The sequence below is a fragment of the Parasteatoda tepidariorum genome, chromosome 7, assembly GCF_982258835.1.
Source record: "Parasteatoda tepidariorum strain Cologne lab strain chromosome 7, Ptep-v5.0, whole genome shotgun sequence".
NCBI lineage: Eukaryota > Metazoa > Arthropoda > Arachnida > Araneae > Theridiidae > Parasteatoda > Parasteatoda tepidariorum.
The window spans coordinates 86,221,818-86,247,475 of NC_141761.1; the positions used below are offsets into that span (position 1 = coordinate 86,221,818).

At 28.2% G+C, this 25,658-nt stretch overlaps 1 protein-coding gene across 6 annotated transcripts in view; it reads right to left on the reverse strand.

Moving 5' to 3' along the window:
* LOC107438704 (SEC14-like protein 2) overlaps positions 1 to 17,861 on the reverse strand; it is a 56,363-nt gene extending 38,502 nt beyond the window's left edge. For 4 of the 6 annotated variants that reach the window (XM_087168203.1, XM_087168207.1, XM_087168204.1 and 1 more), the window contains exons 1-2: positions 17,350 to 17,686; positions 2,117 to 2,232 (exon numbers count right to left, since the gene is read on the reverse strand). The gene's annotated coding sequence lies outside the window, so the exon portion shown is untranslated. Of the gene's footprint in view, positions 1 to 1,419; positions 1,509 to 2,116; positions 2,233 to 17,349 lie in introns of all 6 variants that reach the window. The other 2 variants (XM_087168206.1, XM_087168205.1) reach the window with 2 other exon arrangements.
* Positions 17,862 to 25,658: the final 7,797 nt, after the last annotated feature.

Genomic DNA, 25,658 nt, shown 5'->3' on the forward strand with positions numbered 1-25,658 from the left:
TTAACAGTTATAAATAGTGTGCTTGTAGCTCTGCTCTTGTAGTGTAAATCGCGTCAACATAACGTAAAGATACGTAGCATCTAAAATAAACGCGAACATGCGAAATTGCTTTAATCTTACGTACGAGGGCGTACAGTAGCTAACTAAAATGTGTGAAATATCCCTAATATGTATAATCTGATAATCTTTAAATTGTAAGTGAAGAGCTCCTTACCTCTTGGCGCCTGGAGTTATATAGGATTAAAATGGGGAATTTTACATTAAAATAAAACATTCAATCAATACCCATACAATTAAAGATTAAAAATATTTGATTTTTTTAACAAGAAATTTTATAAACACCACAAGCTGAACCTCTGGAAAATAATTCTGTTCTGTAACGAACATGTATATCAAATTTGAAATACAGGACTAAAGTTTATTTTGAAAAATTAATATTTACTTGAAGAATATTGTGTGATTTCACTAAAGATGTTGCGTTAAAAAAAATGCTCACATTTAAGCAATAAATAGAAAGTTAGATTTAACTTTAGATTGGAAAGTTATGAATACTTTGGACATTTTTCAACTTGGATGCTTAAATAAATATTAAATTGAACTATTTTTACGAGTAAAATACATTTCTTTAACTTATTAACTTTTGACTTATTCTTAAAAATTTCTATTTTTATTTCCAGCTGATTAAATGTCCACTTTTCCGGGCAAATTTATTTTTACTTTTATTTATTTCACACAAATGCAGGTATCATTAAATGTTATTTCATAAATGAAAACATGGTAACTGTGTATAATGAATTCTAATAATAAAAGATGAACCGAGAAACGGGTTGATAGTGGTTGCCAATACTTCTTTTTTAAATTGGAAGTAGCGATGCCTATCAATTTAATATTTTAGCTTTAACGTTTTTTTTTTTTTCATTTCTTGCGTCATCACGATATTATACATCTTCCATTAGCATTTTTTCTGTAATTTCCAAAACTTATTTGGAATAAATACTTGATAGCTTTTTAGTTTAAAAAAAAAACAGTTATTTTAAAAGAAACTATTAGTCAGTAGATAATGAATCACTTCGTCAGAGATAGAAATTTTTCGAAAACACGAATTCAATGTAACATAATACTGCGAAGTTATCACAATTTTATTAATGTCGCTCGAGCATATTGAAACACTACCATAATTTTTAAGTTTCACATTATCACAGAAATGAGACTTTTAAAAACAGCTTAGTTTAAAACATAATTTAATACTATAAACTAAAAAATATTCTGTTTTTAAAAAAATAACACAGTTTTTTTTAACATTTTTGCTTTTACTAAATATGCACTGAGGAGAAAAAATAGGAAGTAATTACCATACTGAATAATAATCACATTTTTCCTAAGTATGGTTAATAAAAATAAAATATATGGTACATATACCTTTCCATTCTTGGGGTTCCGGTTTACTGGAAACTCCGGTTTTCAAAATTATAGTTTCTATTACCACGCATTTATTAGAAAATACAAAACTGTAAAGCAAATTTATTTAAGTTTTTTCTACCATGCTGTAAGTTATCATGACAAAAGTACCAAATTTAACAATATTTACCAAATTTTATCATATGTTATAAAATAATATTTTATTTCTAATTTTACTAAAACTATTATTAAGGCTATCCGGTAAAAATTACCGAACTTTCTGACGTTCCCATAGAGCCAGGAACACGATAAAATTTACCATATTCTGGTAGTTTTGATCATACTTTTTTTTCACAGTGTGAGAGATTATATAAAAAAATTATAGTGAAAATTTCAGAAAACTTTTCAGGACAAAATTACTATACATGACCCACATTATTTTCTATTAATTAATTTTTAATTTTATTAGTTTAGATAATTTATTTCTCGCTCAAATTAAGTAAACTAGAAAAACCTAGTAAAAATATTTTTATTAACCAATAATGTTTGATAAATATTTCAAATTGATATAATATACATGAATTAAATCAAAAACACTCGAAATATATTTTATAAGAAAATCAATAAGTTATTAATTCTTATTTTTTTAAAAAAGGAAGTCTAGTTTATGAACGATAATAATAATTCGAAAAATAAAGAAAAAAAATACAGCACTCACTTTTCTCTAGATATTCCAATAAAAATTTAATTAAAGCACTTTTATACCAAAGTAAACTTTACTACTCTTTCTGCAGTTTTGGGGGATCTTATCTTATAGTTTCCTTATACATCTCTCTGTAAACCAGAAAAGTTATCTTATTCCCACATGAAAAATTTCCTGATGCGCAAATACGAAAGTCTTATCACCAAAATCTTATCACAATTCAAAAATCATTCACTGAATCCATATTCTAGAAATTATCAGAAATACTTCATTGTGCCTAAGACACTTTTTACTTTGAAATAAAAAAAAGGAAAAGAGAAAAAAAATCAATTGTTGATTTCTAAAATAATTACCATCATAAGCATTTTCCAATGTTTTGTTTTATTGATGAAAAAGATTTTTGCACTTTAAGTATTTTAAGGACATAAAGAGAATAAGAAGTGGGATAGAAAATTTAGTATAAGGGTTGTAAAAGAATTTAAATCTATAATTAATAAAAAGGTACTATATTTATTTTATTCACATGTTTTTCGAGTCGAAGATTTGAAACACATTTCAAGATGATACCTTCACATTTTATGATATCCAGGGTAAATAATGAACTAGATAAAGATAACAATAGTTCTTAATTGATGGTGATTAATTCTTAAAACATTGTACTTCGCACTTCAATGATTAAAATATTTTAGTTCCGTGTATATTTTTAAATGAATGGTCATATTTTTTATGAGAAAATGTTTAGCTAAATGCGCTGAGTCTAACATGGATTTAATATGTCCAGCACTGATACTTATTATAATAAATAAATGAAGAAGTTTTATTATTCAACATTTATGTCCCCCCCCCCCTAAATTTTGCGTAATGAAATTTTGAATGCATTTTTATGATAATCGAATGCATTTTTATGATAATATATCTCTTAACTTCAAATTGATATTTTAATAAATGAAATTGCCACTAGTATTGTAGTAAATTTACTACCACTATTAAATGTAGCCCGTGGTATTCCTGTACTTTTGTTACATGCAACGGAATTAAAAAGTGCTTACTTCTATGTGAACCCCATTTTTTAAAAGTAAGTATTTTTTTCTCTTGTTTGCATTTTTTACTAGTTTAAGAAAAAAAAGCATTGTTATTACTTGTAACTAAAAATCGTTTCAAGCAACGATACTGTAAATAGTGCAGTTATCTTACTTAGCTAAAGTGTCGTTGGTAAAGGCGATGCAATAATGGTTTTGCTACATTTATATTTATTCCATGTAATGTCTTTTTTACTCGGTGATTCTTTGTTTTTCATGGCATGTAATGTTTCTTATTATTCTGAAGTATTGATTTGTCCCAATTCTTTGTGATTAAAATGGGGAGTAAGCTTGAAATATCTAAATTTCGTTTTATTTTTATTTATATACTTAATAATTTTTTTCAGAAAAAATCTCTGTTTGGCGTTAAAGGGAAAATGTTCACTTGTATGAGAAAGCAGAAGAAAGTTATTTAGCAATGCAAATGCAAACTATGGGATTTTCTTTTGAAATTCAACTGCTTAGTTACGTGAAGATTACTGTGCTACTTGTTTCGATGGTTTTATTCAGGTTTTACAACAAAATTTAATGTTATTTGAAATTAAATCATATTAAAAAAACAATAGTTTTTGTTGAAATACTTAGTTATTTTTTGTTAAACAAGAGACTCATTCCCTAATTGCAAATCCAAAGTGCTTTTTTCTTCATACAAACGGAAAACACACTTTAAAAATATTCTAAATTAAATTATGGTATAAAGTACCGGCACTTTGAGTGCATCATCTGTATGTCCATTGTTATGGTACAATACTATACCGTAATTTTTACATTAATATTTTTTTAGTTACATTAATTCAGTGATTTTCAGTGTATACTTTTAAACTAATATTATTACATTAATTATTTCTTTACAAATACAATTTACTCCCTATCTTACCACAAATAATTTTCTCTTTGAATTTCATTCAAATTCAAATCAATTAAATTAATAGATCAACTTTTTTGCACTAGGGTTTGGAGTTAATATTATTAACAATATCTTTAATATTGAAACTAAATAAATACACACGTGCCTTGTGCAAAACTTCATTTGCTCTAAGTTTTTCTTGATAACAAACTTTCGTCTATCAAATCCCAAAAAATTAAATTAATCCCTAAAATTAAATTTTATGTGAATACATATTAATATATCAAAATCATTAGAATATTAATAATGATACAATATCAGTAAATCAATACAATATTAATATACCTATTTTATAAATATTCATATTTGAAATATTTAACTTATATTTTGTGCACAACATTTTTAACTGATAACCAAGAGTTTTTGTTTGCAAAATACTACTTTTGAATATTCTTTTGATTAACACCTGACAATAATCACCATTAAGTTAACGTAATTTTGATCCAATTATAATTGGATTAGCAAAAAATTAGTTTGAACGATGAAACTGACATAAACCTCTGTTTATGTGGTCAATATGACCTTTTAGAAAAAGGAACGTTTTTATTCACATTTTGTCACAGTAATCGGAACCTTACTGCATTATCTTTGTGAGTTCATTTTTTTTTTAGTCAGAGGTGATTATATTCGATCTGTGTGTAATAACTTAAGATAATTCTATCTAAATGTTTTTTTTTTCCAATGGCAGGCACTGAATTTGAATCTTTGCCTATGAAGATGCCGGTATTGTTAGTCATTTAGCGTTACCCAGTGGACACCTGTGAATCAAAGTCACTGAGACAAATAACGTTGCCCACGCCACACTGCCACAAACCCGCTTATACACACGCACACAACAGAGGACAGCACAAAGACAGAGAGAAACATCCATGTCCAGAGCGGGATTCGAACCCGCAGTCAGGCGCGCTAACCGTTCGGTCAACTGGCCGGCAGATAATTCTATTTAAATTTACTTCAACGTGGGATTTATTCTTAAATCATTGCATTTTTGTGACTATAAAAACTATAAAAACATTAGTAATCAGTTTCAATGGCGCCAAGTTATTATGAAGGATACAATCAGAGAGACAGTTGCGACACGTTTGCAAATTTTTTCTTTCTTCCATCTTTTGAGATTTGTTTAGAATTCCATAATTGAGATAAGAATTCCAACCTATAATTCTATAAAAATTTACTTCAACGCAGGATTTCTTTAAAAAAAATTTATTGCATTTTTGTGTTTGGAAAAACTATGAAATATATACGTAATCAGTTTTAATGACTCCAAGTTATTATGAAGAATGCAATCAAGCAGTTGCGACACGTAGTTAGCAATTTTTTTCTTTCTGTCACCTTTAGATATGTGTTAAGAATACCATTATTGGGATAAGAACTCTCTCCCATAGATGTAATAAGAATTTATTTAATGAAAACAATAAAAATTTGCTGAAATTACATAAAAAGAGGGAAGCACTATTTTTTTGTAAAAGAAAATGCCATATGAAATCTTAACTTTACAATTTAAGGGATTTTCTAGTAGTATAAATTAATTTTTATTCTTTTTTCGGATCAAAAGAAGGCAAAAAATTAATTTTTTTAATGCGTTGTAAACAGGGCAAGATTTCATCCTTCAAAACCAGTCGCAGAATTTTCTAGTGCGGAAAAATACTATTCGTAAAATCAGGTTTCATACAAGCAATTTTCAGAGAGATATCGTAAAACATTTTATGATGCAGAAAATTCAACATAATAATTGCCGTGTGACTTATTAAAACAAAATGATCACTGAGTGGAAAATATTATAAAATATTATTGCTTGTGTGAAAGTTTAAATACTCAAATGCGATATTCCGAATACGTCGATCGTACAAATATCGTATTTAAAATATCAAGATTTTAAAACCGGTGTGAAAATTGCCTGACGGATGCAAAATAATTAACTGTAATAGCTAAAGTTGATTTACAACGGCAATTGAATGAATCAAAAAGTGATTAGTCTGATTTGATATTTACGTATCGTAGTAACATATTAAAAAAAAATCGTTATTTTGAAAAACTAAGTGAAAAAGACCATAAAAACAAAAATAATTGCCAAGGAAATGGTAGAAAAATGGTAGATGAACGATGGAATATTCACAACTAAATCACATCAACAGGTGATAACTCAAATTCGAAATTCGCGTGTCGAAATACAGTACTGTAAAAGCGGAATTTGATAAACCATGCTGTTTTCCCAAATAACTCCCGAAAAAACAATCGAAAAACGACGTGGATTTACACCGGAATCGTCTCAAGTTGAGTTCGTCAAAAATTTTCACTCAAATTTGAAATTCACAGGTCGTAATACCATTGTGTAAAAAGTATAGGATTTTGGAAAACCATGCAAAAAAGCCATAAAAATAGTTAAAAATAAACGACTACCGAAATCCATGAAAGAATCTATGAAACCATGAAAGACGTGAATAAACAACGAACTAGCCGTTAATTATTCGCGTTAAAAAATTATTACTCAAATTCGAACTTCGTTTGTCGCAATATTTGTTGAATTAAAAAAATCGAATTGAAATTTGAATTGCCGGAAAAATGACAAATAATTATCGGAAAAAATGATGGGAAAAAGATGAGGATTAACGATAGAATCGTCGTTAATCGAGAGCGTGAAGAAGTGATCACTCTTATTTGAAATTTGCGTGCCGTAATAACGTCGTAATAAAAATATCGAAACTTGAAAAAAGGCGGAAAATATCGAAAATCAAGACTACTAGCCAGTGCTAGCAATTTTTGCTACTGAGATTTCTTGCAACTAGCATTTGGTTTTTACACCTAGCAATTTGCTGCTTTCCAGTCGATGAAACAACGCCCTGGTTGTGAGAGAGGTATGCAACTATTTCAAAGTAAATTGTTTTAAATATTTTCAGATATGATGGCATATTTGAAAGAAAATCAAAGGAAGTCTACTTTTCTTTCAAAATCTTGCAACTGGGTTGCGAATGCTTATTTATTCAGCATTATATTCAGAAAATTCTAAATGAAACAAACTTGATTGAAGTGTTTTCATCGTTCTTAACAGATATTTGATTATTTTTAGGAATATTTGCAGATTGCATCTAATTATGATTTATTTTTATTTAATTTTTTCTTGCTATAAAATAAATTTAAAGTAACAAAAAAAATGAAACCAAGTACGCCTATTGATGATAATATAAGTTTTTTTAATACAGAATTTGAAAACTACAAATCCCATAAAACTCCTAAATTTAACTCGTCGATATAGTTTTCGTTGCACGTAAGGTCGTTTAGTTTTTTCCCGATAAAATCGTGGAATACTAACTAAGATTGATTGAAAAGTTAATAATTAAGTGATATATTATTAAAAACTATAAACGCAATTAGCATGATAGGTTACACGAATCCTTTTCAAAATTCGGAAATTGAAAAAAAAATTACATCAGAATATGTAAATTGTCAAAATAATTAACAAAAACATGAACTTCTCTTATACTATTTGAATATTTTTTATGCTGAACTATAGACTTAATACCTGATTGACCAGATATAATCTCATGTTCATTAACATAACTCCTATTATTTTTTCCATATTCCGTACAAAACTATTTTTATATAACAAATAATATATCAATTTAATACTCTAAGGCATTCCATCTCTGTTTATTTTATAATGTAATTTAACTTTCCTATTTTGATGTTTGCTTAATTTTTCTGAACACGTAGTAATTTTTCAGAATTGCATGACATATACGAATAACTTGAGAGGAATTTTGAAGAAAAAAATAACAAATAATAATTAATAACAACTTAAGGTATCCGACTACCTTCGGGACAAAATTTTTGAAAAATAAATATTTTCCACAACATTATTGCAATTTGTATTGTATATTAATTTAAATAAACATATTTAATAGAGAAAATTTAAATATACAGGAAATTTTTTGTTTAAAGAGTATTTTTTAGATAATTTTAATGAAAATAACTCATTAACGGAAAACACTCTACACAAAAAACTATTGTACATACAGCTATCAAACTTTTTGAGCCGTTTCGTATAGCCCTCTGAAGTGTTATGAACCTCAACTTAAATGATATCATGAAATTAAAAAAATTTATGGAGTGTTAAGCATATTTTTCCATTTTTTTTCACATTTTCTTCACATTATCTATTGCAAAATATCTCATAAAACAAAAAATAATGCAGTTATCTGCATTCTGGAGGTCTGTTATATAAACACCAATACAAGAAAAAATCTCTGAAAGTTTGAAGACAAATTTATAATAATTAGTTGAGTTACCTTGTTTTCCGTAGACAAAAAACAGCAAAATTTTCATTTTGAGAAAAACACAATTAAAGTTTATAATTACATTTTTTCTATAAACTATGAATGTTTGTCAGTAGGAAGTTATTATATTTTATAGGGGGCACATTCCTTCACACATTTTCTTAGTTTTATTTAACGTAGCGATATTTTAACGTATTATTTAGCGATATTTTAAAGTATTTAGTGAATAACATCAAAAGTCTACTACTTATAAAGCATTTAACACAGGAACAATTTTTTATTAAACAACCATCTTACTGTATTTTCACACTTTAATATATATGTCTAAATATAGTTTTTATTAATAAGTAAAAGTAAAAAATATTTTTTATAATATTTATAATAGCCCAAATCTAGAATTTTCTTCCAAATGCAATTTGTTATCATTGCAAACCGGACAACATAATGAAGCTAATATCATCATCAGGATCTCAATATCAATTATTCGATTGCCACACAGATTGTTTTTATCCAAAGGCATCAGTTCTTTATTCACTTTCATAGAAATCGATAATTTTGAAGAGCTTGAAGTAATAGATTCTTCTGCTTTACACAATTTTGAATAAATGGTATAATCAACTTTACTCAAATCATCGCTTTTGTTGGCATGTTGATTACCGTAATATTTACGTTTCTTAGATCGAGAAGTACGTCCTTTACCCATCCCAATAAATTTATCAAAATAAATAAAAAATTCTTTTGAAAGAAATCAATAAATTTCTTCAAAACAAATCAAAATCAAGATATAGAAAGTACGTTTCAAATGTAAACAAACTATCAGAAAATATGCTAACTTTTCATGTTACCCACAAACAGTAACCACGAAACGTAAATTCTAATTAAAATATAATTCAGATTATTAGCCGAGAGTTTAAGAGCTTTTAAAAATTAAATATCTAAGAAAAATAAACACACAAATAGAAATGTAACCGAAACTATTACCTACTACCGGTTTCATTTTTGTAATTTCCGGTAAGTTAGACAACTGTCATCTGTTACTAAAATAGCTATAACTAAAGTTCTGCTTGACGTGCATTCAAAAACAAAACAGTTTTGAAAACTAGAAAAATTGGGCATTATTATAAAGAATTAAATAAAAAAGTGATTTTTTTGTGAAAATCCTCGTTTTAAAGGTAGTCGGATACCCTAAGAATAGTTAAACTATGAATTCCGAAGAAGATAAATACTTTTTGGCTTTTGGCTTCATTCGAGGACAGTTCGTATTCCACGAAAGATTAAAGCTGTTTATTTACCTCGGAGATAAAATAATGAAGGTGCAATAAAAAATGTCAAAAATGGTAATGGGTTTATAGACCTTAAACATTAAGACAGAAGGAAAATATCTCGGGGTTAAAAGAAAGAATGTGTAATAAAAATGTCAAAAACGGTACAGAATTCATAGACTTTAAACATTAAGATAGAAGGAAAATACCTCGGGGTTAAAAGAAAGAGTGTGTAATAAAAATGTCAGAAACGGTACTGAATTCATAGACTTTAAACATTAAGACAAAAGGAAAATATCTCGGGGTTAAAGGAAAGAATGTGTAATAAAAATGTTAAAAACGGTACTGAATTCATAGACTTTAAACATTAAGACAGAAGGAAAATATCTCGGGGTTAAAAGAAAGAATGTGTAATAAAAATGCTAAAAACGATACTGAATTCATAGACTTTAAACATTAGGACAAAAGGAAAATATCTCGGGGTTAAAAGAAAGAATGTGTAATAAAAATGTTAAAAACGGTACTGAATTCATAGACTTTAAACATTAAGACAGAAGGAAAATATCTCGGGGTTAAAAGAAAGAATGTGTAATAAAAATGTTAAAAACGGTACTGAATTCATAGACTTTAAACATTAAGACAGAAGGAAAATATCTCGGGGTTAAAAGAAAGAATGTGTAATAAAAATGCTAAAAACGATACTGAATTCATAGACTTTAAACATTAGGACAGAAGGAAAATATCTCGGGGTTAAAAGAAAGAATGTGTAATAAAAATGTTAAAAACGGTACTGAATTCATAGACTTTAAACATTAAGACAAAAGGAAAATATCTCGGGGTTAAAAGAAAGAATGTGTAATAAAAATGCTAAAAACGATACTGAATTCATAGACTTTAAACATTAGGACAGAAGGAAAATATCTCGGGGTTAAAAGAAAGAATGTGTAATAAAAATGTTAAAAACGGTACTGAATTCATAGACTTTAAACATTAAGACAAAAGGAAAATATCTCGGGGTTAAAAGAAAGAATGTGTAATAAAAATGTTAAAAACGGTACTGAATTCATAGACTTTAAACATTAAGACAGAAGGAAAATATCTCGGGGTTAAAAGAAAGAATGTGTAATAAAAATGCTAAAAACGATACTGAATTCATAGACTTTAAACATTAGGACAGAAGGAAAATATCTCGGGGTTAAAAGAAAGAATGTGTAATAAAAATGTTAAAAACGGTACTGAATTCATAGACTTTAAACATTAAGACAAAAGGAAAATATCTCGGGGTTAAAAGAAAGAATGTGTAATAAAAATGTTAAAAACGGTACTGAATTCATAGACTTTAAACATTAAGACAGAAGGAAAATATCTCGGGGTTAAAAGAAAGAATGTGTAATAAAAATGCTAAAAACGATACTGAATTCATAGACTTTAAACATTAGGACAGAAGGAAAATATCTCGGGGTTAAAAGAAAGAATGTGTAATAAAAATGTTAAAAACGGTACTGAATTCATAGACTTTAAACATTAAGACAGAAGGAAAATATCTCGGGTCTAAAAGAAAGAATGTGTAATAAAAATGTTAAAAACGGTACTGAATTCATAGACTTTAAACATTAAGACAGAAGGAAAATATCTCGGGGTTAAAAGAAAGAATGTGTAATAAAAATGCTAAAAACGGTACTGAATTCATAGACTTTAAACATTAGGACAGAAGGAAAATATCTCGGGGTTAAAAGAAAGAATGTGTAATAAAAATGTTAAAAACGGTACTGAATTCATAGACTTTAAACATTAAGACAGAAGGAAAATATCTCGGGGTTAAAAGAAAGAATGTGCAATAAAAATGTTAAAAACGGTACTGAATTCATAGACTTTAAACATTAGGACAGAAGGAAAATATCTCGGGGTTAAAAGAAAGAATGTGTAATAAAAATGCTAAAAACGATACTGAATTCATAGACTTTAAACATTAGGACAGAAGGAAAATATCTCGGGGTTAAAAGAAAGAATGTGTAATAAAAATGTTAAAAACGGTACTGAATTCATAGACTTTAAACATTAAGACAGAAGGAAAATATCTCGGGTCTAAAAGAAAGAATGTGTAATAAAAATGTTAAAAACGGTACTGAATCATAGACTTTAAACATTAAGACAGAAGGAAAATATCTCGGGGTTAAAAGAATGAACGTGCAATAAAAAAATGACAAAAATGATAATGAATTTATAGACCTTGACCATTAAGATCGAAGGAAAATATCTCGGGGTTAAATGAATGAACGTGCAATAAAAAATGTCAAAAACGGTAATGGATTTATAGACCTTAAGCATCAGCACAGAAAGAAAGTACCTCTGGAATACAAGAATATACGCGCAATAAAAAAATTTCAAAAATTGTAATGAATTCATAAACTTTGAGCATTGAGGTAGAAGGAAAATACCTCGGGGATAAAATAATGAACTTTCAAAAGAGACAATTAATTATTGACAAATAAAAATTGTTTCAATGACCTTAACTATTAAAGAAAAAAGAAAAGAAACTAATGAATCATTCTTAAAAGATTCATTTTCCGTATCGATGGAAAAATTCTGTGGTTTTATGGAAAAACGATATAACTGCCATTTTCAAACTGAATATAAAATTGTTGAAAAGAAAGAATTCGATATCATAATCTCGATTAACATTTTATACTATGAATGATTTGAATGCTTTATTTAAATTTGTTATACTACCTTATTATGAAATTACTTTGGAAGTTCCTCCGAAAAAAGTTTCAGTTATATTTTCCCTAAAAATCCTTTTAATTACTTTATCCACTGAATTTAAAACAGTTCAGGATTGATTTAAAAATGATGACAATGATAATAAAATAGTGACAGAAATTAAGAAATATTAATATAATAACAAAATAACATGTGGACAATTAGGTAAAATCATGAACTATGCATTAAATATCGACAACTAAATATTGCAAAAGTAGTTCAGTCGTACAAAATTAGATGGTTCCTGTATATTGATGCAAAGACGCGTTCCTAGCTAAAAAAGAAATTAATATTTTAAAAAATAGAAGGAACAAGGAAAAAAAAAGCAACCGTATCATAGGTAGTTGTATTGGGTAGGAAAAAAAATCTTAGATCCAGGGAAATGAAATGATGGCAAAATTTTGCTACGAACTGCTCGCATGAGGCCCATTGAGAAAGCCTTGTCGTGTAATTGTCTGTTGTGCTGACATGTTATTTTCGGAATAGATCATGGAATTCAACCGATATTTTACTATAAACTACGTAGCCATCTTTAACAGAAAGTTAAATAAGATGTTGTAAAAAATATTATTAAAGTACCAAACATTTTTCTTCTTTATTTTTGGATGAATTAAGCAATAAGGGGTTAACAATGACATACGACTTCATTAAAGCTGAAGAGCTTTCTAAAATGCAATATTGCAAAGAATAATTTAAATATAAATCAATTCTTCTTGAATGAGCAAGCTGCTTACATCTCAACAATTTAAAATTATTGTCATAAAAGTGTTATATTGTCACCAATAATCTTCAACTAATTTTGAATGACAAAGTCGCACAGATAAATAGATTTTTGGACAGATTTAGATTCACCTTTGATCACTTTTATAAGAGATAATTTTCACTTTTTTCATTCTATATCGGTCATCAGTTCTAAAAGCATGAGTGAATTAATTTATAATCTTTATTTACCACTAGTTATAGTTTACAGCTATTAGGTATTAATACGTCTACAATCTCCGTTTTTGACAATAGTAAATTGACGTAAGCATACTCAGCTTGAACATCAATATTTTTTCTATTATTCAACATTCTTACATTATGTATCGAGTAGACTAGTCGTAAATGAAAGTTATTTACCTCAAGCATTATGTAAGTGAAGTTTGAGGTAAATAAAATTAATTAATCTAATTTAAATAAAAAATGCCTGTTTCAATTTTAACCCACTTGATATTTTAATTTTTTGTGTGTGATTAACTGCTAGTTGGACAAAACAAATGCATATGTCTTAAAAATAATTAAATGTAGATAAATATATTAAACATTCATTAACGTATTCATTGTTAAAAAAATTCTCGGAAATTACTAACAAACTTAATCTCCAAAAAAATATTTATCACCATTTGGGTACTTGTAGCTTGAAGAGAAGAATTCGCGATTAAGCACGATCATCTGATTTAAATCACGTGGTTGGGCCTAATCAAGTGGTGTACAACAATCAGGTAAGGTTTATTAGCAAATTGAATCAATTTTTGGATCGAATTTAATTGGATACATGCAAGCGACGTCACGCGCTTGTGTCGAACCTGATTGGTTCGTAAAACAATCTTTTGTTTTTTTAAGCTATTTTTACATACAATGATAGCGCTTGCTGGTATTCAATTAAAATTGTTGATGATTAGTTTCCTTAAATTTCCAACTGATTAGTTTCCTTAAATTTCCAACTGATTAGTTTCTTTAAATTTCCAACTGATTAGTTTCCTTAAATTTCGTTTCAAGTTCTGCTCATGATGCCACTGAAAATTTTGTTCCCTAAACTGTGCATGCAAAATTACTCGCCATCGAATCTTTAATCGATTTTGACCATTTTCTAACAAAGCAAACTAACAAACACGAAATTAAAAACGAAAAGAAATAAATACAAAATACAAAAACTACTTTTTTTCGATTGATTTACCGAAACCTAAATGGAAACGCAAGAACTCGTTTATTTACGTCTAATATTAGAAATATACAGCACTGCTGATATTGCTGTTAAAAATATATTAATAAATGCATAAACATTTTTTTATTGAAATATTGTACAAGCATCCTCAATTTTTCACTTTTTCACCATTTTTTGAATGGTTCTAACTTTTTATTATGTATTATTAACTATTAAATATTTTTTTTGTCTATATGTCGATGATAATATGATTGTAATGATATGATGGTAATGATATGATTTTATCCATGTTTGAAATCTAAGATTGCATTTTTTCTTTGGAAAATTTGAACTGGAATAAATACTAACAATATAATAGTAATTAACCAATAATAATTTAAATTAAAAACGTCTCAAGAAAAAATCCTTTAGTAAATGACTATTTTAATATAAAGCATTTACAAAAACTTCTTAAATTCAATTGATTTCAAATATGTTTCAAAAGGTTTATAAAGGCTTAAAAGTGGTTGATTTTTCTTTTTACTAAATATATTATTTTATCGAAACGGTATCACGTGGGTGAAATGTAAAACAAATTGTTTCATAATGTAAGTGATAATATCTGTGAAATTAACAATTATAGGAAACATAAAAATGTTTGAATAAAATTCAATATTTTAATGGTTCTGGTCTTAATTTAAAGATTGTTTATAATGAAAAAAATTAGAAGTTTGGCAATATTTTTCTTAAACACGTGATCTTTATCTTGCTGTAAGAAAGTTTACCGGCTATCACTATCTCTCAAAAACTCACACGTAGACATACTATTGTTTAGATATGTTTTTATCAATTGTGTTTTATAATGTTTTTTTATCAACGGCAGCAAACTGATAATATTGTTGATAAAAACAGCTTGAAAAAAAGTTTTTACAGGTTAATACCCTAAAAATGTTCAACAGTGTTTGCAAATACTATTATAACTAATAGTATTGATATAAATATAATAATACAAATTTTATAACTAATTTCATCAATACCTCAACCAAGTCATCCATTTTTCAAACTTCTTTAAGAAGAGCAACCATAACTCCTATTTTTAAAACCGGTGATAAAAATTGCTTATCAAACTATAGATCAATTTTAATATTACCTGTTTTTTCCAAAATCATTGAAAAAGCTCTAGCTGATAAAATGTATAATTATTTAAAACATAGAAATTTTTTCTCTGAAAATCAACATAGATTTATTAAAGGCAAAAGTACAGAAAAAACTCCTTTGGAATTTTCAAAATTTATTCATAATAGTATTGCTGAAAATAAGATAACAGTAGCTATATTTCTTGATATATCAAATGCTTTCGATAATGTCAATGACAATCTTTTAATCGAAAAATTAGAATTTGCTAGTTTCAGAGGAATTATTTTAAATTGGTTCATTTCATATCTTTCAAACAGAGAACATAGAGTTAAAATCCGAAGTAATTTCAGTAATTATATTTTTTCAAAACATGGTGTTCCTCAAGGATCTATTCTAGGACCCTTATTGTTTATTATATTCATCAATGACTTTTATCAACTCAAACTTTTTGGTAAGATAATAACATATGCTGATGATTCCGTAATTTTGTATTCTTGCACTGATTTAAATCAACTAATTTTTCGAATTGAAACTGATTAACGCGTAATTTCAAAATGGTATACAGTAAATGACTTAAATTTAAAATTCCCCTCTCTCTCCTGTAAAAGTACTAATGAAAATTGTCAATGCTACATTCTACAATCTGCAAATAATATCAAATATTTAGGACTATATATCGACTCTAATTTGAAATGGAAAACACATATTAACAATTTAGTTAAAAAATTGCGTTTTGTTTTAGTTAAATTTTATCAACTTAGGAATAAAATTCATTTTAATTTTGCGAAAGTACCTATTACTCTTGGTTTTATTCCTTAATTAATTATGGTGCAATATGGCGGTAAATATAAAACTAATTTACTTCCTTTAATCTTTGTTCAGAATAAATGTTCAAGATTATTAATTCTCTAAATATAAATGATTCAAGTATAACTACTCTCCCAATATATATACAAGAATTAATCTATTACCATTTCGCCATAATGTATTTTTTCGTATTTTACTTCATTTACGCAACAATAACTTAATATGCAAATTAAAAACTAATGCGTCTGAAAGGAGACCAACTGAAATATATGAGATTCCCCACTTTACAAAAGAAATTTCACGAAAACAGTTTTTTTACTTAGCACCTAAATTATATAATAAATTACCATTTCAGTTGCAAAATATCCAAATCTATTTTTCTTTTAATCTTGCTTTATTTCAATTTGTAATGAACATTGACGATTTAGATGTCTATTTTTCACTTTAAAAGAAGCATTTGATTTCTTATACCAGTCTTGTGCCAATCCAAATGAATTTCTTATGTTACCTTTGTTATTTTTTTATATAGTCTCATGTATTTTTTTTTCTATTATTACAGTGTTCAACAATATATGATGTCTTATGATGAGCAAAATAATTTATGATTGTAATATCCCCCCTTTTTTTCTTAATTTCTTTTAAATTTATTGTATTACCTTTCTTTGTCGCCTGGACTGGATTTTCCTCTTGGCGACGATTCTTTGTATTTATGTGTTTGTTTTTGTTCCCAATAAAGTTTGTTTTCGATTTAAAAAGAAATTTGAGGATAAATAAGTATTGCTCAACTTGTTTATATATATATATATATATATATATATATATATATATATATATATATATATATATATATATATATATATATATATATATATATATATATATATATATATATATATATATATATATATATATATATATATTGTCACAGTGATATGTGACGATTTTTTCTAATTGTCTAATTTAATCCCTATTAGTTTAATGTTGGTTGTTTTCTTTTTCTAATTCAAGATAAAGTTAAAGGACGGCTGAATAACATCTATAAATTTATACACAACAATAAATGAGTGGTAACTACCTTCTAGTCAAATAAAATACAAAAAAAAAGGAAGAGTTACTCACCTCGATGGACAATCATGAAAACATTTTTGAGTTGTCGTGGAACTACCACACCGTAAAGAAAAACAGGGAGACAGATTCTCGGTGAACATTGCATTTAGTATATTTTTTACAGGGGACAAACGAAATACCCTGAGTGGGAAGGGATGTAATTAAACAATTTTGGGAAAGAATTGGCCAAACTCAAAATGATCTGAAATGACACAAAAAAAAATTTAGCAATGGGGGTAGTTTGGCAAGGCTCGCTGACCACGAAGGTCAGCTTACCAGCCGCACTGCGATCCCCGAGAGAAGAGTACTTGGCAGTACCAAAAAAACGATAATAATGACGTCCGCTTAAGCGCGGGAAAGTACAAGTTATCTAGGAGGAGGAGAGAGAACGACTGTCATTGGATGGGGGGATTACCACACAATTAAGTCAACACCAATCAGTGCAAATTAGTACTCCCACTCATACCAAATAAGGTGCCAAAGGGAAGAAGTTCCAAAAAAAGGCGTGAACACCCCAAAAAATTCTAGGAAAAAAAATACGGCTGGAACCAGAATCACCACGTGCAAAACTGAAGGTTACGTGAAAGTGATGGGAAAAGAAGTTAAGTGGAGACGTAAATTTAGAAAGTGAGGGAAAAGAATGTCGTCCTTGAGAAGGACAGTGGGGTCAGACGTCCTTGAATAGCAAAAGGTGAAAAAAGATGACACAAAAATGTGTTACTAACGCAAAAGAAACATTTCTATTTCTCTTCAAAGAATATGGGGTAAAATAAGGATTAAATTAGAAAAAGAAAACAACCAACATTAAACTAATAGGGATTAAATTAGAAAATTAGAAAAAATCGTCACATATCACTGTGACATCGTCAGTTGGGGTGATGTCACAGTGATATGTGACGAGTTTTGCACGTGGTGATTCTGGTTCCAGCCGGATTTTTTTTCCTAGAATTTTTTGGGGTGTTCACGCCTTTTTTTGGGGACTTCTTCCCTTTGGCACCTTATTTGGTATGTGTGGGAGTACTAATTTGCACTGATTGGTGTTGACTTAATTGAGTGGTAATCTCCCCATCCAATGACAGTCGTTCTCTCTCCTCCTCCTAGATAACTTGTACTTTCCCGCGCTTAAGCGGACGCCATTATTATCGTTTTTTTGGTATTGCCAAGTACTCTTCTCTCGGGGATTGCAGTGCGGCAAGCTGACCTTCGTGGTCAGCGAGCCATGCCAAACTACCCCCATTGCTACATTTTTTTGTGTCATTTCAGATCATTTTGAGTTTGGCCAATTCCTTCCCAAAATTGTTTAATTACATCCCTTCCCACTCAGGGTATTTCGCTTGTCCCCTGTAAAAAATATAATAAATGCAATGTTCACCGAGAATCTGTCTCCCTGTTTTTTCTTTACGGTGTGGTAATTCCACGACAACTCAAAGATGTTTTCATGATTGTCCATCGAGGTGAGTAACTCTTCCTTTTTTTTTGTATTTTATTTGACTAGAAGGTAGTTACCACTCATTTATTGTTGTGTATAAATTTATAGATGTTATTCAGTCGTCCTTTAACTTTATCTTGACCACGAGACCTTGCTGTTGGGTTAATTCCAGCGGCACTTTAGCAATGTTTCCCTCCACTATTTTCGATCACTTTTGGCCTTTCTGTACATCAATTAATGATGATCCAAAATTATTATCAAAATTCGTTATATATATATATATATATATATATATATATATATATATATATATATATATATATATATATATATATATATATATATATATATATATATATATATATATATATATATATATATATATATATATATATATATATATACTACCGGTCAAAAGTTTGCGAAAATTTTTAAATCTGCAAAGAAAAGGCCTAAATTCAAATGTTCATAGAACTGCGAAAAATCATTCAAATGGCATGAAAATTTGATATGTTCTGAAGTGAACCCTCTACTGTTAGTTACATATAATCAAATTGCAATACTTTGTTTTTTGCGAACTGAATCCAGCTTTTCATCACGGATTGTTTTTATGGTGAAAAAAGTTGTTAAGTTTGAACACTTGCCAAACTTGCAAAAAATATTTTTTGTACTTTCTGTTAATAGAAAATAGTTATTTGAACAGTTCTATGTAAGCCCTCAAAATTTCAAATCGATTCGATTTTTTTTGACGAAGTTATAGAATTTTGAAAAACATGTGTACTTCTCTCGATTTTTGAGCATTCCACATATGCAGTCTTCTGGTCTATACATCTTCTATCAAAGAACTTTTTAATTTTTATGTTTCTATATTTTCAAATTATTAATATTTATCATAAAACAAATACTCTTATTCATTATTGTAATTATTATTGTTTATATTTATTGTTTATATTTATTGCTTACCTGTATTAGTTTTGTTGTGATATTTTTACTTTATATTAAATTAAATTAAAAAGTTATAACAATAATTACATAAATAATTCTAAAAAAATAATAACAATAGTATAAAAAATTTGCATTTTTATTAAACTATTTTATTTACAACAGGTCAAATATTTAACATATTCTTATTCGTATTTTGTAATTAAATAAATTAACATTTAAATCTTAGATTCCTCGAACCATCCACCTTTTGCTTTTATTATAGCCTTACATATGCATAGCATTCGTTCTAATAAACCATTAATCACTTCAAGTGATATAGAGTTCCATTCCTGTTGTAAAATGTCCCATAACTGACTTCGATTCAAATATCAGAGCATCGTTTGCAAGAACAAACAAATTTTAGATGAAATGTGACATCTATGAGATATTGTTTTAATTATATTCATAATAAGTTCCTTGTAGTAACAATAATTACAATAATAAATAAGAATATTTGTTTTATAATCAATATTAATTATTTGAAAATATAGAAAACATTAAAATTAAAAAGTTCTTTGGTCGAAGATGTATAGACCAAAGGACCGCAAATGTGGAATGCTTAAAAATCGAGAAAAGTACACATGTTTTTCAAAATTCTATAACTTCGTCAAAAAAAATCAAATCGATTTGAAATTTTGAGGACTTACATAGAACTGTTCAAATAACTATTTTCTATTAACAGAAAGTACAAAAAATTTTTTTTGCAAGTTTGGCAAGTGTTCAAACTTAACAACTTTTTTCACCATAGAAACAACTCATGATGAAAAGGTGGATTCAGTTCGCAAAAAACAAAGTATTGCAATTTGATCATATGTAACTAACTGTAAAGAGTTCACATTAGAACATATCAAATTTTCATGCCATTTGAATGATTTTTCGCAGTTCTATTAACATTTGAATTTAGAACTTTTTTTTGTAGATTTCAAAATTTTCGCAAACTTTTGACCGGTAGTGTATATATATATATATATATATATATATATATATATATATATAAAACTAACATTCATCCTTATTGCAAAAGTATAATACATCAGCTGTAAAAATGACGAATTACAGATTCTTTTTGAAAAAAAAACGTCTTTTGTCTCAGAAGTAGGAATGGAGTTCAATAAAAATTTCGCTAACTCAAATCTCGTTTATGGCAAGCTTACTAAACATTTGTTTTATATTTGTATCAAAAATAAGAGATCTCTAAATATATTTCAAGGTCTAATTGTTTTTCTTAAACTTACTACAATTTGATGCTTTATTGACCTAGTTCATGAACAAATAAGTATTTAAAAACAATTTTTATCTGCTCGTTATGATCTATAAATTGTGACTGAAAAATAATAAAACTTTTTTTATTTTAAACTACCCGCCAATTCCAGCAAATCCACCTACATAAACACAAACACGAACTCATCACTTTATCTTTGGCAAAATAATATATTGACGTATAATATATTTAGACTAAAGTTTCAACTATAAGTTTGAATCGGTAAGATAAAATCGTCAATTACCACTTGATGGCTTCCCAGATCAAATCGCATCCAAAACAAATTATCTTAAACAAAAATAAAAGAATTAAGACACAAAATCACTCAATTTTTTTAAAGTTGGAATTAAAGTGTTGCATTTCATCCACCATGTTATAGTAGACAAACACAGAACACAAAAGAAAAGTAGATAAAAGACGTTTAAATTAACAGAATTCTATGATCTGCAAAACTCCAGTTACAAAACAAATGCCCCTATATTTAAATAAAAGAGATGAGTTACGACAGGGAGAATAAATAAGACCTAAAAAGGAAATGTCAATTTGAGTTGTACTTTTAATTACATTAAAAAATAAATCTTGTAAATGATATTTTTTGTCTTCGTTCAGGTTTTGAAGAATAGAAAAAAACATTTTCATATTTTATACGTTTTTGGAGTTTGTGTTTGTGATAGATTACTTAGAAGTAAAAAAAACATATTTTATAAAATTTTGTGGTTTATCTCTGTAATAGATTAGTTAGATGCTTAGATAAAAAAACATTTTCATATTTTATGCAACTTTGGAGTTTATATTTGTAATAGATAGCTTAGGTAAAAAAAAAACATCCTCATATTTTATGCAATTTTAGAATTTATATTTGCAATAGATTCTTAGATGCTGCAAGTTAAAATTGAAAATAAAAGAGGCTGTTCTGATAGTTTTTTTGAAGAAAAAAATTAAATTATATAAAAAAAATGGGAGCCTTTATTTTGAACAAAAAGTAGAAACTTGACGATGGAAGGAAACTTATAATAATCGGATGTTCAGTTTAAACCCAATGAATTTCGATGTACTTTAGAAATAACACAATGATATCGGTAGAACTGCCGTAATATTTCATTTTAAAACGTAAACCATAAAACCCAAAAATTGGATTTCCAGTTGAAGCCATTTTTGCATGCGCTTATTTCGTCTTGCATTTCGTTTCTTCGAGAAAAAAACCTGTGCCTGAAACACTTTTGTTACACTGACAGATCAGCTGTCACATAATTAAATGTATGTAGATTTCTTAAAGTTATTAGGAATTTCCTATAATTTAAACTCAAAAATAGTAGATAAAATTAATAGTTTTACGAATTCTGAAATGTTAATATTTGAGTCAGCGATTTTGTGATAGTGGCCAAGATTGTCGCCAAAAGCTGCCAATTATAACTGTATTCTGTTTTTTTTATGAAGAGTAAATTATCGATTATCTCTAAAACTCAGCCTAAGAAGAAAATTAAAAAAAAATCTTTGCAAAGACAGTTTCAAGTGCTAAATAGCTTACGACATTTTTCACGCAGTTTGTAAATGAGCGTAGGCTGATCTGAATATGCACTGTAAATGTAAACTTTACAACACAATCCAGTGTACATGATGAACTCTGGGAAAAATTCCGGATCAAATCATGGTATAAAGTAAAATTTATTTTTACCTTAAAATATTGTACTGTAACTTTAGCAGTAATATTTATTTAATTAGAGTGATTCAATTATTTTACGGTAATTATTACTGAAAAAATTACGCAGTATCAAATGTTTTGTTCTATAATATGTTCAAAGTGAATTTTACTGTAAAAAGTACCGGCAGTCTGAGCTCCAGTACTTTTTACTTCAAATATTTTGTTCATTATTTTTTATTAGAAACGTTTTTACAAACGCGCTGTCAAATAAATTGAAAATGTGGTTAGAGCACTTAAATTTAATAGATTGGCCTAAAGAATTTGGAATTTTTTTATGTAGTTGGCACGAAGCAAACTTAGTAAGCAAGAATGTTTTTTAATGTCCAATACTTCAAGTCTCTAGTTACTTTATCAAACTCAATTTCATATTCAATTATAGTGTTCAAGATTTTTTATTGAGTTCTAAAATCCATAAATAATTGGAAGAGTTTCAAAATAATTTATGGACTTCTAAATTGCGTGACTTTATTTCGTTCTTTTGGGATTAAAAGTACATGAAAGGAAAAATTTTCGAGATGATCCCGATACTTAATTTGATTATTTAAAGTAAGAGGAAGTCTTTTACATCATTAAATGTTTTTTCCTGGATAAAAGAAGATAAAATTTTGATTAGTTCACGATGAACTGTAGCTATTTCATGAAATTTTGATTTAAATATGCTAGTTATTTCTCAGATTAAAATCATTTTATAAAGGCTTAAGTCTTTTTAAGGTTTAATTTTTAATGAATAAATACTTTTAACGAGCAGAGTGAGTGACATTTTCAAGTAACTTAAAAAGACCATATTAAGATATCTAAATTCTTTGTACGTACAGGGCGCAAAATAAAATACAAATCACCCTGAATAACTTTTGATCAAATTATCAGATCTCCACGTTCTTAATGGTTCGAGAGGGTGACCTCAAATTAGCTATATAATTATAGCAGGCGATGTTTTAAGTTACGAAATCAGACACAAAAACGCCGTTTCTCTGTATAAACATATATTTTTTTCGACTGATTCGGATTTCTGATCCTCGAAATATAGGGGGTAGCAGCAGTCAAGGAAATGTAGTCCCAATAGTGTTTGGTGAAGAAAGCGATCCAAAGTTTGAACCCCTTAATGTTAATTTCACTTTTGGTGTATTTCACCATATATTAAGAACTTCTTTAACGAATTGAAAATTTCTTGCACACAATTGTAAAATTGGTTTATCCAAAGTTAATTCTGAGCAAAATATAACTTTTAGTAAATATTTGTTATTTTGTTTTATTGTTTTATTTAATAATAGTGCAGAAACTTTTCAATTATAAGGTATACAATATTTTACATGGTTTTAAGCAGAATTTTAAATTGTAAATTACAAAATTTAAATGCGATCGGTCGAATAGTTCCTGGAAATCGATTTTTGAAACAGTTGTGATTTATTCGATTCTAAAATTAAAAGTCGTATTTGTGTCTGATTTCGAAGCCTGAAATATCATCTGAACTAATTAATTAAGATATTTTAGGTCACCTCCTCAAACTATTAAGACTGAGTCCTGGAACATGAAGATCTGATTATTAGATCAAAAATTATTCAGGGTGGTCGATTTATTTTTTTGCTCAATGTACAAATTCACATCGATTCATTAACAAGATTATCATGAACAAAACAAGAAATCACGACTCCCGAAAGCAATAAAGTAATGTATGAAAATGTATAAGAAAATCTAAAAAATAATGAATGCCCAAAAGCTTTATTTACATATTGCTGTGACGTATAGACACACACCATTATGTTAAGCGTTATTTTGTATTAAATCAGGCTATTCAATTCTCATTCACTATGTATTTGAAGGTAGAGCTCGTAATGGGTCTCGTGAGTGCCTTCTTGTTGCAAACCTTCACATGTAATTTATATCGTTGTTGCTGTAGTTGGCTATTAAGGTAGAGGGGTATGCGATTGTTATTGTTTACCAATGGCGCCCCCTATGGCCAAGAATTAGACTTCTGCCACACCCATACGTCACTCCCGTTTATAGGGAAGATACATTCATACATCCGGTCATTCGTCCACAGATCGTAGTTTTGACCTGAACCAGAGAACAATCACGCTCCAATTCCGTACCCCCATAGGTATTTATTTGTTATGGGAACATGGAGGACTTTGTGACCAGACAGATTTAACGTGCACCAGTCACTATTTACTACACTGGGAGTATTCGACCGGCTGGATTCGAACTCCTGTTCCCACAAACGTGAGTCCAGTGCCCTGCCAACCAGGCTATCCCGGCCAATTTATATCATTGAAGAGTTTAATTAGTCACCAAAGTAAACATAATTGGTTACCTGCAACTCGAAAAGAAGAAGACCTCAGAAATCATATGGTTATGTATGAACATGACGGCGTATTAAGGTTAAAGCTAGTTGGCTTGGATGATTATCTAGCTGAAAAAATTTTCGGATCAGATTTAATTGGGTACCTGCACACCACGCGACGTCACGCTGGTTCGGCGCACTTCAAATTTTAGCAAAGGAAAACTTTGTATTGTAGAATTTTTTATTGATAAAGAGAGTCCCAGAACTTCATTGTATTTAAGGTTAAGGGGTGGAAAGAGTGATTAAGAGATTTTGATTGTAATTCACAGTAAAATTCCAGATTTAAGAACATTCAGTGGTAGGACAGTTTCAACTACTGGTCGCAAATTTTTTAATCATCTTTTGATGGTCATCATTGATAAAATTTAAATTTTCTAGCAAGCTTCATCCCCTTCTCACTACGCTCACCAATCCACCTAAGTACTTTTTAATTATCATTGTTTTTTTTTGAAGCAACATCAATTTCCATACTAACATTAGTACCTAAATTACCAGAATTCATTAACTCTAGTAATTGAATGCATTTTTCTTACGGTTACTCTGAAAACAAATTATTAACCTTGTTCTTCATTTATTTTGCTTTTTATTCTAATTTTCACTGATT